Raw genomic sequence first — 16,684 nt, forward strand, 5'->3', positions numbered from 1 at the left:
CAGCCATAAAAATGTTGGCATACTGTGGGGCCATGCGGGTACCCATCGCAGTGCCGCTGATTTGAAGGTATACATTGTCACCAAATGTGAAATAGTTATGGGTAAGGACAAAGTCACAAAGTTCAGCCACCAGGTTAGCCGTGACAGTATCGGGGATACTGTTCCTGACAACAGGAACAGTATCCCTGATAATGTCACGGCAAACCTGGTAGCTGAACTTTGTGACTTTGTCCTCATCCACAACTATTTCAGATTTGGGGACAATTTATACCTTCAAGTCAGCGGCACTGCTATGGGTACCCGCATGGCCCCACAGTATGCCAACATTTTTATGGCTGACTTAGAACAACACTTCCTCAGCTTTGTTCCGTAACACCCCTACTCTACTGGGGCTACACTGATGACATCTTCATCATCTGGACCCATGGGAAAGAGGCCCTTGAGGAATTCCACCAGGATTTCAACAGTTTCCATCCCAGCATCAACCTCAGTCCACAAAGGAGATCCACTTCCTGGACACTACAGTGCAAATAAGCGATGGTCACAAACACCACCCTATACCAGAAATCGACTGATGGCTATACTTACCTACATGCCTCCAGCTTACATCCAGACCACATCACACGATCCATTGTCTACAGCCAAGCTCTAAGATACAACAGCATTTGGTCCAATCCCTCAGACAGAGACAAACACTTACAGGATCTCTATCAAGAGTTTTTAAAACTACAGTACTCACCTGCTGAAGTGAAGAAACAGATTGACAGAGCCAGAAGGGTACCCAGAAGTCACCTACTACAGGACAGGCCCATCAAAGAAAGTAACAGAACGCCACTAGCTGTCACCTTCAGCCCCCAACTAAAACCTCTCCAGCGCATCATCAAGGATCTACAACCTATCCTGAAGGACTATCCGTCACTCTCACAGATCTTGGGAGACAGGCCAATTCTCGCTTACAGTCAGCCCCCCAACCTGAAGCAAATACTCACCAGCAACTACACACCACACAACAAAAACACTAACCCAGGAACCTATCCCTGCAATAAACCCCACTGCCAACTCTGTCCACATATCTATTCAGGGTACACCATCATAGGGCCTAATCACATCAGCCACAGTATCAGGGGTTCGTTCACCTGCACATCTACTAATGTGATATATGCCATCATGTGCCAGCAATGCCCCTCTGCCACGTACATTGGCCAAACCAGACAGTCTCTATGCAAAGAATAAATGGACACAGATCAGATGTCAAGAATTATAACATTCAAAAACCAGTTGCAGAACACTTCAAACTCCCTGGACACTCAACAACAGACTTAAAAGTGGCAATTCTTAAACAAAAATCTTCAAAAATAGACTCCAACGAGGAACTGCACAACTGGAATTAATTTGCAAACTGGATACCATCAAATTAGGCCTGAATACAGACTGGGAGTGGATGAGTCACTACAAAAATTAAAAACTAAATTTCCCAATGCTAATTTCCCCCTACTGTTACTCACACCTTCTTGTCAACAGTTTGAAATGGGCCACCCCGATTACATTGGCCTCATTACCACTACAAAAGTGATTTTTCCTCATGTTGATAATAGCCCACTTCCACTTTAATTGAATTGTCTTGTTAGCACTGACCCCCCACTTGGTAAGGCAACTCACATCTTTTCATGGACTGAGTGTGTGTGTGTGTGTGTTTGTGTGTGTGTGTATAAAAAATGTATGCCTACTGTATTTTCCACTCCACGTATCTGATGAAGTGGGTTTTAGCCCTCAAAAGCTTACGCCCAAATAAATTTGTTAGTCTTTAAGGTGTCACACGTACTCCTTGTTGTTTTTGCTCATACAGACTCACACTGCTACTACTCTGAAACCTGTCTAGCTGATAAGTTTCAGCATGAATTTATAAGGCCACACAAGGGGAAGGGGCTTGGCAGCACAGTAATTTAGCATACTAGTTCACTTTGAGAAAAGACAGTGCAAATCCCAGTTTAGGTCACAAGTAAATATTAGTTCCACAATGTCCTTCAACCCTCCATTTGAGTACATCATGAGCAGCCTCATGATTTGTCACAATTGGCTGTATCCTTTCACAAGACAGCCAGGTCAGGAATGGCACAGGTGTTTCAGGTCAGAACTAAGACATATTAGCAGGGCTGCAGAGGGAATCTTACACAGTACACTTGGCTTCAGAAGAACATTTATTTTTAAGAAATTTAGAGTTCTTTCTCTAACAACAGATCTTTAGTTATAAATCTCATGATGCACTCCTAGGGAAGTAATTACAGAATACACTGGAATGGATTCCTTACAATGATAAATGGTTCAGTCCACCCCTTCAGAATGCTGAAAGTTTATATGGTAACTTATTTCCTGTACATATCCACCAAACACAGATCACTGGCGGTGAAGAGCTCTCTTAACCTCACATTCTGCCCACACTACTTCCTGCCTAAAAGGGAATTCTTACTAAGCTGCTTAACTACATATAAATATTATCATGCAAATTAATGTTTAATCACTGACAGCTAAATGTACATAGGTGAAAATCTGGCAATTTTATGAATGACTTTATAAAAATATTTACTTTGGAGGAAGGAGAAGTTTGGTCGCTGTGTAGTGAAAATAAATTAACAAATAAGAAGGGAACTAGGATCTGATTCTGCTCCTATTGAAGTCAGTTGCAAAAGTCTCATTCACTTCAGAGGTGCAGGATTAAGTTCTTAATGAAAGATGAAATAACTGATAAACTATTCTAGTGAGGCAGGAAAAATTTTATTTATCAAAATGTGAAACAACTAGTAATTCCCAACTCTGGAAAATATAGAATATCTTTTAGTGCATATGTTGTTCAGATTTCTGGGAAGAGAACAAGAATGCAGAGTGCAGGCACTCTGTGCTTCTGAGGTGAAAGAGTTGGGGTTGTTGTTGTTTTTAATCCACTCTCCCTGATGCTGCTCTGGCTAACATGATCCAGGTGAAGCGTTTTCCTTTTTTCAAGTCCAACAAAGAGTTCAAAAACACTAGCGTGTGACCTGCATCTCTTATTTTTGAGATGTTTACCAGAATGAAACTGCAATTATAGGATATCAGGTGAAGATGAGGCATTCTCACTAGTGTTATTGCTTCTCTGACCCTTTCTGAGATAGACTGGAGCTATGGTGTAAAAGGGTTGAAAAACTGGCAAGCGCTTTTAACACACTCTTTGTAAAATCCTTTATTTTCATCATTTGACTTGGTTTTTATTTGTATTATTGTAGCACTCAGGAGCCTTACAATATCTGATTGTATTGTGATTAATTATTACGGATATACTTATTCTAAGATATAAAATAGCGTCCATTCCACATTTAGAAGAGCAGGGGTGGACGAAGGGTGAAAAAAGGAATTAGCAACAGAGCCAGCTGAATTATTTTTAGATGAATGGAAAACTGAAATGCATATTTTCACTTTTAGTTACACAGTGTTTATGGGCAACAAAATAGTTAATTTATTCTTCAGGTTTTTTTCAAATGCTGAAATTGTCTAGTCTGACATACGGCATAGTGATGCCATTCCTCTTCTTTAAGAAAAAAATTTTAAGTCTGAAAAATAGGATATTCATACAGCTTGTTAAGGATCATTACCATCATTTTATACCTGAAACTAAGAAACCTAATTGACCACTTCTTTAAAACAGCAAGCCAATGTAAGAACCAGGATTAAAACTAGAGTCTCCCAATTCCCAGGCCAATGCCAATTCAAAAGTACAGTGCCCATTAGACAAGTCGTTAAATCCCTTTGAACATCACAAAATTGGTGAGAGGGAGCAGAAAGGTGAAAAGAGAAGTGGTATTTACTGTTCCCCCGTCTGCCACTGGCTTCTCATTAACTGTTTTTGTTCTGCCTGCTGGTCTGTTTAAAAAATAATATCCTTGGGAGGCCCAAACAAACAGTAATCAATATTAATAGAAATGAGGGATGTAGGACTCAAAGGATCTCCAAATAATTCACCAGAAAATTAATTCCTACATGCATTGTACCCCAACCCATGTTTACAAAGTAGGCATTACAGATTCAAGATAGTGTTAGAAAAGTGAAGTAGTCCCCCATCTCACTTCTACAAACATCATGGACCTGTCCAAAAATTAAGTGCTTTTGGAAGAATTTAAGAATTAATGGAGTCTAGCACCTGTTTCATGAAATGGATATTCTTGCGACAATTTCATATCCCAATTTAACTACAATCCTTGAACTGCCAGACAATAACTGTTTTTGAACATTTTTTCCTGTTTTTGATTTGAATGAAACTTAATAGTTCTTACAGATCCATAAATATTCTTAGTTTATCTGATTTTTAATATAACCCTACGAGTGTTCTTCTGAGATCTAATACATGCCACAGTTAGTCATTTGTCATTCTGAGATTAACTTCACCCCAAAATAGCAATTTATGAACTGTGTATGTACTGGAATAAAATAAAGGAAGTGTGAAAAAAAATGCAAGTAAAGTAGCATTCAAAATGGAAAACATTCATTTGCGGACGTCTCATTTTGTTATTACCTAGTAAAATTTAAACAAGAGTTAATATACCTTAATATTTTTGCTCCTAATGTTGCTTTCAGTGAGATGACTATGAGAAGAGATAATGAGTAATAAAAAGAAAAGACATAGGATAGTTTAACATTAGCTCCAAGTAACTACATTCAGTACTGGGAAACTGCTTAAAAAATATACTATATGAGGTGTTACTCATGCATTTCCAGCCTTAAATCATCCATTTCCAGTAAAGTGTTATTCAACTTGCAAATAACAAACAAAAAAAAACAGTTTTTGAAGAGATAATCAATGCTTATGAACTTGGCCTATAACTTACTATATTGTTCTACTGATAGCACAGGGAGGTGGGTGCTCAAAAATTCAACCCAGCAGAGTGCATGCAGTATTACTAAAAAAGAAAAGGAGTACTTGGGGCACCTTAGAGACTAACAAATTTATTTGAGCATAAGCTTTCGTGAGCTACAGCTCACTTCATTGGATGCATTCGGTGGAAAATACAGTGGGGAGATTTATATACACACACACACACACAGAGAACATGAAACAATGGGTTTTATCATACACACTGTAAGGAGAGTGATCACTTAAGATGAGCTATTACCAGCGGAAGGAGGTGGGGAAAGGAGGAAAACTTTTTGTGGTGATAATCAAAGTGGGCCATTTCCAGCAGTTAACAAGAACGTCTGAGGAACAGTAGGGGGTGGGGTGGGGGGAGAAATAACATGGGGAAATAGTATTACTTTATGTAATGACTCATCCACTCCAAGTCTCTATTCAAGCCTAAGTTAATTGTATCTAGTTTGCAAATTAATTCCAATTCAGAAGAAACTGTCCTATCTCGGGGGCTCTCCTTTTGCCCCTCCACCCCCACGAACATGATACAGTTCTGTGGTGACCTAGAATCCTATTTTCGACGTCTCAGACTCAAGGAATATTTCCAACCAACACTACAAAAAGAAAGATTCTGGGTGGACTCCTCCTGAAGGTCGAAACAACAGACTGGACTTCTACATAGAGTGCTTCCGCAGACGTGCACGGGCTGAAATTGTGGAAAAGCAGCATCGCTTGCCCCATAACCTCAGCCGTGCAGAACACAATGCCATCCACAGCCTCAGAAACATCTCTGACATCATAATCAAAAAGGCCGACAAAGGAGGTGCTGTCGTCATCATGAATAGGTCGGAATATGAACAAGAGGCTACTAGACAGCTCTCCAACACCACTTTCTACAAGCCATTACCCTCTGATCCCACTGAGGGTTACCAAAAGAAACTACACCATTTGCTCAAGAAACTCCCTGAAAAAGCAAAAGAACAAATCCGCACAGACACACCCCTAGAACCCCGACCTGGGGTATTCTATCTGCTACCCAAGGTCCATAAACCTGGGAATCCTGGATGCCCCATCATCTCAGGCATTGGCACCCTGACAGCAGGATTGTCTGGCTATGTAGACTCCCTCCTCAGGCCCTACGCTACCAGCACTCCCAGCTATCTTCGAGACGCCACTGACTTTCTGAGGAAACTACAATCCATCGGTGATCTTCCTAAAAACACCATCCTGGCCAATGTGGATGTAGAAGCCCTCTACACCAACATTCCACACAAAGATGGACTACAAGCCGTCAGGAACATCCCCAATAATATCACGGCTAACCTGGTGGCTGGACTTTGTCTTCACCCATAACTATTTCACGTTTGGTGACAATGTATACCTTCAAATCAGCGGCACTGCTATGGGTACCCGCATGGCCCCACAGTATGCCAACATTTTTACGTCTGACTTAGAACAATGCTTCCTCAGCTCTCGTCCCCTAATGCCCCTACTCTACTTGTGCTACATTCATGACATCTTCATCTGGACCCATGGAAAAGAAGCCCTTGAGGAATTCCACCATGATTTCAACAATTTCTATCCCACCATCAACCTCAGCCTGGACCAGTCCACACCAGAGATCCACTTCCTGGACACTACGGTGCTAATAAGCGAAGGTCACATAACCACCACCCTATATCGGAAACCTACTGACCGTTATTCCTACCTACATGCCTCTAGCTTTCATCCAGATCACACCACACGATCCATTGTCTACAGCCAAGCTCTACAGTATAACCGCATTTGCTACAACCCCTTAGACAGAGACAAACACCTACAAGATCTCTATCATGCATTCTTACAACTACAATACCCACCTGCTGAAGTGAAGGAACAGATTGACAGAGCCAGAAGAGTACCCAGAAGTCACCTACTACAGGACAGGCCCAACAAAGAAAACAACGGAACACCACTAGCCATCACCTTCAGTCCCCAACTAAAACCTCTCCAGCGCATCATCAAGGATCTACAACCTATCCTGAAGGACGAGCCATCACTCTCACAGATCTTGGGAGACAGACCAGTCCTTGCTTACAGACAGCCCCCCAATCTGAAGCAAATACTCACCAGCAACCACACACCACGCAACAGAACCACTAACCCAGGAACCTATCCTTGCAACAAAGCCCGTTGCCAACTTTGTCCACATATCTATTCAGGGGATACCATCATAGGGCTAATCACATCAGCCACACTATGAGAGGCTCATTCACCTGCGCATCAACCAATGTGATATATGCCATCATGTGCCAGCAATACCCCTCTGCCATGTACATTGGTCAAACTGGACAGTCTCTACATAAAAGGATAAAAGGACACAAATCAGATGTCAAGAATTGTAATATTCAAAAACCAGTCGGAGAACACTTCAATCTCTCCGGTCACTCCATTACAGACCTGAGAGTGGCTATCCTTCAACAAAAAAACTTCAAAAACAGACTCCAACTAGAGACTGCTGAATTGGAATTAATTTGCAAACTAGATACAATTAACTTAGGCTTGAATAGAGACTGGGAGTGGATGAGTCATTACATAAAGTAATACTATTTCCCCATGTTATTTCTCCCCCCACCCCACCCCCTACTGTTCCTCAGACGTTCTTGTTAACTGCTGGAAATGGCCCACCTTGATTATCACCACAAAAAGTTTTCCTCCTTTCCCCACCTCCTTCCGCTGGTAGTAGCCCATCTTAAGTGATCACTCTCCTTACAGTGTATATGATAAAACCCATTGTTTCATGTTCTCTGTGTGTGTATATAAATCTCCCCACTGTATTTTCCACCGAATGCATCTGATGAAGTGAGCTGTAGCTCACAAAAGCTTATGCTCAAATAAATTTGTTAGTCTCTAAAGTGCCCCAAGTACTCCTTTTCTTTTTTGTGAATACAGACTAACACGGCTGCTACTTTGAAACATGCAGTATTACTGATGCCTCCCTTCATCAGCATTTCAGGGAAATCCTAACTATGCTCCTGCCCAGAATCATTCCATTTTGAGTTTCTCTGGACCCTGCTGTTCCCCCTACCCCAGCAAAAGTAAGGTGATGCTCACTTTGTGCAGCCATAGCTTCCCTCCCTCGTTGCCTTTCTGTCTGCTTCAACATCACTTAAAGTGAGCATAGATCCAGGAGTGACTCTGGCCCTCAGTTTGCCCTCCCCCATCCCACCACATCATGCATAAAGCTAGTGTAGCCAAGACAAAATGAAAATACGTACGAGGAGAAGAGGCTGGGTTAGATCAGAAGAATCACAGAATAATAATCAGGGCTAGATTTGAAAACACGACCTTGGGCTGAAAGTTTTTGTATCCTCGCTCTAATTACTAAGCCATCCAGTCTCCTAAATTAGGAAGATATTTCATCTATTGTTTTAAAACTCTTTTCCTTGTTGACTTATTGTGATCCAAAACTGACTTCCATACTTCCTGCTGATATTATATTGCAGCCTAAATATAAAACACTTTGTACTACAATGTTTCTACTATCTCCGATGGATTCCCTGAGTACTGTATTAGAATTACCCTTTCTTTTCTGTGGATGAGGATTACTATTTGCTATAATTAAACTGTATTTTATCCATCCAGCTGTTCAGTACTTTATCTTCCATAAGTTTGTTGCATCTCCTAATTTATGTAATCACATCATTTATATTTTGGTGTTTGTTATAACTTAATTTTACCAAGTGCCTTCTCCTGATTTCATTTTCAAACATCTATGTAGATATTGTATTGGGTGTTTTGTACATCCCCATCCTTCAAAGCTTTCCATTAGTGCTACCCAGTGTGGTCTTTCTACCATTCAATAGCAGTTCAGGAGCTTGAAATATATCTATTTCAAACATATGTCTCATATTTCTTAGTGTTCCACATGTTCAAAGCAGAAAAAAATACAGCCTTCTCTCTATATATTGGTACAAATGCAATACTATCATCATCCTAGCATCTAGGCACTGTATAGTAATTTAAAAGCATAAATTATGTAAGAATATTTTATATACCTAATTCTACATGTCGAATATTATAACGTTGTTTAACTTTAGGTCTATTGATTTATATTCCAACTGTGGTTTCTAAGTGGTATTACTTTATTGCAACTCCCAGTAATGGATTGGTTTTGTTCTGTCATAGTGCATGAGCTTAATCGAGCTTATCTTTTGTAGAGTTGCAAAGAGTTAAATCTATTTTTTTCTTTTTGTTGCTCCATATGTTATAGCTTTTTATATTCACATGACATAGATTGTTGGAATGTGCATTGCAAAGACCTGAACAAATAATATTGGGGTGAACATAAGTCAGCAGGAAGGTACTTCCTTACTTCCCATAATCCTGTGAGTGTTAAATAGTCACTTGTTTAATCTCCAAGTAGGTTGTCAGTGTTTGTTCCAGGATTTGGATTAACATCTAGTCTCCAAGTACAGATGTATCATATTAATAGTACATAGCACATGTATCTAGTGCTCTATATATTCAAATGCTGAACAAATATTAACTAAATAAAAGTGATGCATCCTATACAAACTAACAAGTGTTCATTTGTTATTGGGTCCTAGGTATGACCGCAAACTGCATTCAACTGGAGGCCCTGGTGCCAATGTGGCGGGGCTACTTGTGGCAGGGTAGCTCTTGTAAAATGCCACAATGTTGTAACCTTCAGCGTAAGGTGAATATAGGGTGCCTCAAAACCCTAGCCCCCACTGCCTTGTAAGTATTCCTTGGCTGGAGTAAGGCTAAGGGACATCACCCTGACAGAAAGGTGTCCTCGTATTAAGCAGTGAGCAGCAGCTCCAATCTGTTGCTCTCTGGCAGAAGCTACAACCCTTGAGGCACTGAACATCTGGCCTTCAGACACTGTTTCAATGATCTAAAGGGAGGATGGTAGGTCTAGGGCAGCCTCCACTCCTCCATACTCTTGCCTAGACATATGCATCAAAGGTCTTGACCACATGGATCTACTAAATTTGTAAAACCTGTGTCGCTCTTGAATTGGGCTTGTCAGCCATACACGGAGTCATTAGGTACCAGATTAGACCTCTTATGATATACCATGATCCAGTTTGGATCAATGGTTGCCAATCAATCGTTTGTCAAAGAAGTTTTATTTGATTTATGTTTACATATATTAACAATTCTATAGCAGCATAAGCGTTATATAACTTTGACCTCAATATGAAAACCCAATAATATATACATAGTTGCATCCAGATGCACCATCCTTTAACTGAAACGTAGCCAGGAGTGTATGTTATGGGATGTGAAGTAAAAAATAAAGCTCCTTCCCTGATTTATACGATCTCCATATGTGTTTAGGTTAGGGTTTGGGTAGATCTGGTTTGCTCCTAGAGGTGGGCCAGATTCCTACATAAGTGTAAATGGGAAACAAACAATACACATTAACACAACATTTCACCTTACAGCAGGCTCTAACTTCAGGCTGAAGTTCAGTGTTAAGACAAATCATGACTCACCTAAAGGGTCAAATTCATTTGAGCCTGGATACAGCTTTCTCCCTCTGCTATATGTTTAAATGGGCTATCAAGCATTTGAAAAATAGGATAGTACAAGTGCCTGGTCTATCCAACCACAAGTCAAAATTCCTATTACATATTCTATTTGAAGACAAGTGTCTGGTAAAATAAAAAATGTCGATTATTTATGGAAGTTTTTTTCCTCTGATTAAGTAACTGCTTCAGACATTAACATTCATGTAATTACTTTTAACTTCTTTGCCTCAGCACCGAATGCTTTTCTCTTTCCCCCTAGTCTGGCTCCTGCAGGAGTTGTACAGCCATAGGATGCATGTACTCCGCCCCAGTTCCCAAAAGAGGTGTGCAATAGATACCACAGAAAGGGAGTAAGAATATGTCTACAGAGTTTTTGCACTGCAAGTTTCACCGGTGATAGGGAACCGGTAAAAGTAAAGCGCTGGTTTCTGGACTCACTCAATTCCTCAGGCATCAGAGAGTGTTTACATTACCAGCACTTCCATCACCGATGAGAGCAGCGCTATAGGCCAGCTATCCCACAGTGCAGCTCTCCGATAGGTCTTGTGGGAAGGGGGAGGGTGAGCGGAAGGCATTCTGGGTCCCTGCTCAGTGCCCCGTGCTGCCCTGCTTCATGTCTCAGGAGCCCCATTGCTTCCTGGTTTCTTCGGTGGCATTTTTTTTTAAAACCTCCTGCTGTCTGGCTGCTTTCCCCACCACATCTACAAACAAAGGGAAAGGCAGCTTTAAACTTCCCGGGGCTTACAGGGGGAGGGGCGGACATCCGTGTGTCAGAGCAGAGGAGATGCTGGCCAGAGTGGTCGCTTTTGGAACTGTATGATATCCTCCGGAGGCCAAAAGGTGTTTACACTACTAGAACATGTCTTCACTTTCACAGCAGCGCAAAAAGAACAGCGTAAGAGCTGTATACCTCTTGTGAAGGTGGTTTTCTTTTTGCAGTGAAACTTTTGAGTTTCACAGCAAAAGTCATTAACAAGTGTAGATGCTCCCATGGTTTTAGTGCAAAAAAGGGACTTTTTGCGCTTTAAGTGGCAAGTGTAGTCATACCTTTGTGAGAGCTAATGCTGCTACTTAGAGATTCCCACTCAGAAATCCACAGAGTGCTACTGCTCCAAAGTGCAACTACTTTCCTGTTCCATCCCAGCTCTGGAAAAAAAAATCTATCGCGTCTGGATAGCATACAGAGGAAATTCTGTAAGTTTTGAGAAAGTAGGATGGAGGCTTTGGCTCTACATCCTCCTTCACATGGCTTCAGAGAACTTTGCAGGTTTCCAGCATTCCCACTTGTTTGCTCTAAACCTGCAGAGTAGACCACATAACAAGAAAGCAAAGGGAACCCTGATTCTCCAGCCACATACACTGCAAGTATTTGGGTTTTCTGTGGGTGGACTATGGAGAGGCTGGCAAGATGAACTCTATTAGATCCAATCCAGAGCATGTAACTGTAGCAACTGCCCCTGTGCAGAAACTGAATGAGATGTTGGAGCTATTGGCCCTCTCCAACTTTCCATGTCAATCTATCCAGAGACCTTTCCCAACCACATCAGAGATGTAAATGCAACCCTGTCAGGCCTTTCTGCCAAGACTCCCCTTGCACAGCTCTAATGCAGGGTTTAAGTGGCATGGTTGGTTAGTGCAAAACACACCACATGACAGGTGAATTTCACCCTCAATGGACATAGAATAAAATGTTTCTTTTGCAGGAGGAGGAAGGATTTGAACTATGGGAGAAAGAGAGGCAGAGTTATAAAGCAATCTAAATTTTTCTAAAAAGCTTGTAATATCCCATTTGTTGTCTACAGTCACAGAATGGACAGAATTTTTTTTTTTAGGTAAATAAACTGTATAACCCATTCAACTACTTTAGAATATAAATCAGCACTATGGGAATGTATGATTCATATCGGAAAGAATCTACTGATCCAGACATATTTTTGTGGAGTTAAGTGAAGATGATGTAGCAATAGTAACAGAGAAGCAGAGAAGAGAAAGTAAAATAAGATGATCAAATCTGCTTGTCCTACCAATGTTTAGCAATAGCCATGATGATTCAACAAGTAGAAAATTAAGGAAAATTAATATCACTCAGTAAGGCTAAACCTTCAGTTTTTTTCTCTACTGCTCTCCAGCATTCTATCAGTACCATGATCATTATTTAGAATATAATTTATTCAACAAATAAATGACCCTATGTTTCACATAGCACAGAACTATAGTTTATAAAAAAACTAATCAGTTAATACATTGAAGCAAGGCTTTTCCCCAACTTTAGTCATGCTTTGGATCTCACTAGCACATTTTACAGACCTCCAAACTGTTATTCTATACATAGGATCATGATTGTAATGATATTACTTCTACTTCAATTGTAGAATTCCTTTTATTCCAAGAAATTGCCTTGGTCTGCTCGATGACATGACTGGACTTTACAAAGGTGACATGCATTTGGACTTTACAAAGTAACTATGGCTAATCTGAAATAAAGAACAGTTTATTTTCCATGCAAAAATAATATGCACTATTTATATTTTTTAAACAAGTTTTCATGAATCTATGTTTATGCAGTCTAAAGACCTATATAAATGTAAATGCATTCAGCTTCCACTTCACCCATCCAAATTATTATTTTAAACTGAAGCTATGGTAGGAAGTAGAATGTCAGTTACTGAGAATCAAATTCTGTCAGAGAGCTATGTAACTCTAGTTAACTGGAATCATTCCAATTTTCCACTGATGTAGCTGAAATTAGGATCTGCTTAACAGACTATAGGGTTCAACAGAATTTCTTGCTTTTATGACACTGGAAGTCCAATCTGAAAAGTGAAACCCAACTAAAAATTGACTAGTTACTGGTCATCTGACTAAATCCAATAAATCATAGGGAGTTAAGTTTTTCTTCCATTAAGATGGCAGCTCACCAGTAACTGTGAAAAAGTTAGACTTCTAGGCAGCTTTTTTTGATACAATGCTGCCTTTATGGAATTTGCTTGACAATAATTCACTACATATTACTGTATTGTATTTTAAAACAGATGAAACAGCTAAAAAGGGAAGTGTTGTGATATAACTTTTGCCATCTGAATTTGGAAAGACTAGATCAAGCAGGTACAAAGTTAATTTATGAAAGATCAGTTCACAGAAACATGAACTTCCAGTGTCTTCCTGGGGCCCCGATTCTCCTCTCACTTAAACTGGCATCCGATGAAGTGAGCTGTAGCTCACGAAAGCTTATGCTCTAATAAATTTGTTAGTCTCTAAGGTGCCACAAGTACTCCTTTTCTTTTTGCGAATACAGACTAACACGGCTGCTACTCTGAAACCTGGTTTAAAAATAGTTTATCTCCAGTAATTTCAAAAGAGTTACTCCCCATTTGAGTTTCTGGACCAAACATTTAATCTTATATTTTTGTGAGTGAACTTTGGATGCCCATTTTGGTAAAATCTTACCCAAACTGATCATTAGAATTGAAAGATTTATTTTATTTTTTCATTGTTCAAATACAAAATGTAACAGTGAATTTCCTATGAGGACTGTGAAGGCAGTAGCAACATAATACAAGACAAAGGAGTTCAGTAGCTCTTACTCAGGGGTTTCCTAATTCAATATCACATAACTGCTGATTTAAAAGGAAGATAGTCATTATCAGCAGTAGCCTGAGAAATTCCTGCTATAAGTACAAACTTTGTTTTTCAAACAACATTTTAGTTTATTCCCAGAGGGAAGTGGCTTTTTTACCTTTTGTGTTCATTCCGACAAAATGAAATTTTCAATATTTTTCCTTTATTCTGAATAAGTAATACTGTTTCTTTGATTACATTTTGGAATGCTTCACAGAGATTTTTTTGGTACCACAAATGTAATGAGGGGTACTGGAGTCTCAGTAGAATCCAAATAAAGCTTTTATCAGTTCAGTTTATAATTATTCTTTTCAGTCAAGGAATCTCTCACATTCATGAGCAGTTAATTATGCAAGCTGCTGATCCTTAGCCATGTTTTGATCACCTCATGCATTTTTTTTAATCTTTATGGCCTCCTGATAGTTATTTGTAAGCTACAATACGTCCAGAACCCATGAGCCTACATTTCAATTTATTCTAAGAATACAATGCAACAGGCCAGAACTGAGAAAACAAGTGGAAGGAAAAAAAATAGCAAGAATTCTTTATTTACTACACGTACTAGTACAGTTGCATTTCCTATTACTGGTTTTTACTACTAGCATGGACAACATTTAGATGTTGTGAATATTTTTGGACTTGATCCTCCAGGGTGCAGAGCACTCAGCCCCAGATCCAAAGCACAGCACTTAAGCACTTTTAGCATGTGAGTAGTCCCACTAACTGCAGTGAGACCACTTGTGATTAAAGTTAAGCACATGCTTAAATGCTTGGTTGGATCATGGCCACAGTGCTTAGCACCTTTCAGAATTAAGCCCCTAGCATCAGAAGGGTTCATCAGCTGTTACATGATAATTTTCTTCTAGCAGTTAACTATGAAGTGACAGACAAAGCACACTGAATTCAGCTGAGGAATAAGCAGTAGCCAATGAATTGCTAAGGCACTAAAATTCTGTTTACATGGAAGTGTTCTTGAGGGAGAAGAAATCCTGAAAATATACCCCCAGCAAAACTGCCTCTATACAAGAGTATTTTTCAGAGTTTCCCACAAACTGTCATGATATCTTTAACTACTATTCTCAACTCTAAATGCTAGGAACAATACTGCCTGATATAGATCACCACAACTATACCACTTAATCACTTTCTTTGTTCCCATTAAGTGAAAGACATCTACTAGTTTAGGAACAAAATGTGATCTGCCATAAAGTGGCTATGAATCACTGGATACTAGCCTCTGAATACAAAGCTTTAAAAAAGGAAAAAAGTAGTTATTCTTTATACAGGACGCACAATATTTTGTCAGGTTTCAGAGTAGCAGCCATGTTAGTCTGTATTCGCAAAAAGAAAAGGAGTACTTGTGGCACCTTAGAGACTAACATTTATTTGAGCATAAGCTTTCGTGAGCTACAGCTCACTTCATCGGATGCATCCGATGAAGTGAGCTGTAGCTCACGAAAGCTTATGCTCAAATAAATTTGTTAGTCTCTAAGGTGCCACAAGTACTCCTTTTCTTTTTACAATATTTTGTACTTCACTATTTACTCCTGAGAGCATTCTGCGCCAAAAAATTAAAAATTCTGCACACAAGATTTTAAAATTCTGTAAAATTCTGCAAATGTTACTTGTCAAATAAACGTGGAGGCTCCAGCATGGCACTGGGGAGCACAGGCCACTGGCTGCACAGAGATGGGAGATCACTGTACAGCTGCCCCCAGAGACATGGATTCAGCAGTGAGACTGCACACAACTCTGATACAGTGCAAGGACCAGGCCTGCCCCAGAAACACCCCAGGGCCCTGCCCCTCAATGCCAGGTGCGGGCAGGCTGGATCCAAGAGTGAAGGGGCTTGGTGGGAAATCCAAGTGTAGGTTGAAAGGGTTCTATGTGGAGCAATCTGGGTGTGAGTAGCTCAGTGTGGGATCCACATGCGGGGCGATCTGGATGCACAGGGGCTTGTTGGGGGGTTCTGGGTACAACAGTAATGGAACTCTGCATGGCGGTCCAAGTGAAGGTGGTTTGGGCTCAGTGGGGCGGGAGGCAGTGTCTGGGTGTGGAGGAGAATAGAGCTCGGCAGGGGAGTCTGGGTGTTGGGGGTTCAAATGCTGTGGGAGTGGGGCGGGGATCCAGGTGCAGCTAGTTGGGGCTCGCTAGGGTGGAGATCCCAGTGCGGGTGGCTCGTTGGGTAGTCCAGATGCAGGGGGAGTGGGGGTTCATCGGGGGGGGTTAAGTGCAGGGGGAGGAGGTGAGACTCAGCAGGAGGGTCTGGGTATGACAGGGTCTGGAGGCACAGGGGTTGGGCAGATGGGGGAGCAACTCCTTGTACAAGGATCCCTCCTCCTGCAGCTGAGGATTAATGAGCACAGAAAGCAAGCTGTGAGGGAGTTTGCAGAGCTTCCTGCAGCCTGGAGAGAAATCTGGAGGTGGGTCTGACCCGGCACGCATGCTGTGCAGGGAAAAAGAAGTCCCATCCTCCCCAGCCCAGATGGTACTAGCAGTTGAGCACAGCTCAGGGTAGGAGCCGCCAGTTAGGTCTTCCCCAGTCCCACTTCCAGCCTCACAGTGATTTACCTCTCGCCAGTTGCCCTGGGCAAATGAAACATACTGCTAGGGAGGATTGCATGAGTGCTCTTATGGCTTCCCTTTGCTTCTCCAT

The 16,684-nt window shown here is 40.9% G+C and overlaps 1 protein-coding gene and 1 long non-coding RNA gene across 6 annotated transcripts in view; both read right to left on the bottom strand.

The window, feature by feature from the left end:
* The window catches only part of DENND1B (DENN domain containing 1B), a 253,940-nt gene that overhangs the window by 219,881 nt on the left and 17,375 nt on the right, over positions 1 to 16,684 (bottom strand). The window lies entirely within an intron of this gene.
* Positions 9,108 to 13,769, bottom strand: LOC122461245. The gene is made up of 2 exons (XR_006283112.1): positions 13,731 to 13,769; positions 9,108 to 13,601 (listed from the first exon to the last, which is right to left on the bottom strand). It is a non-coding gene; the product is annotated as an uncharacterized LOC122461245 (long non-coding RNA).

This window comes from Dermochelys coriacea, chromosome 8, assembly GCF_009764565.3.
Source record: "Dermochelys coriacea isolate rDerCor1 chromosome 8, rDerCor1.pri.v4, whole genome shotgun sequence".
NCBI classification, from domain to species: domain Eukaryota; kingdom Metazoa; phylum Chordata; order Testudines; family Dermochelyidae; genus Dermochelys; species Dermochelys coriacea.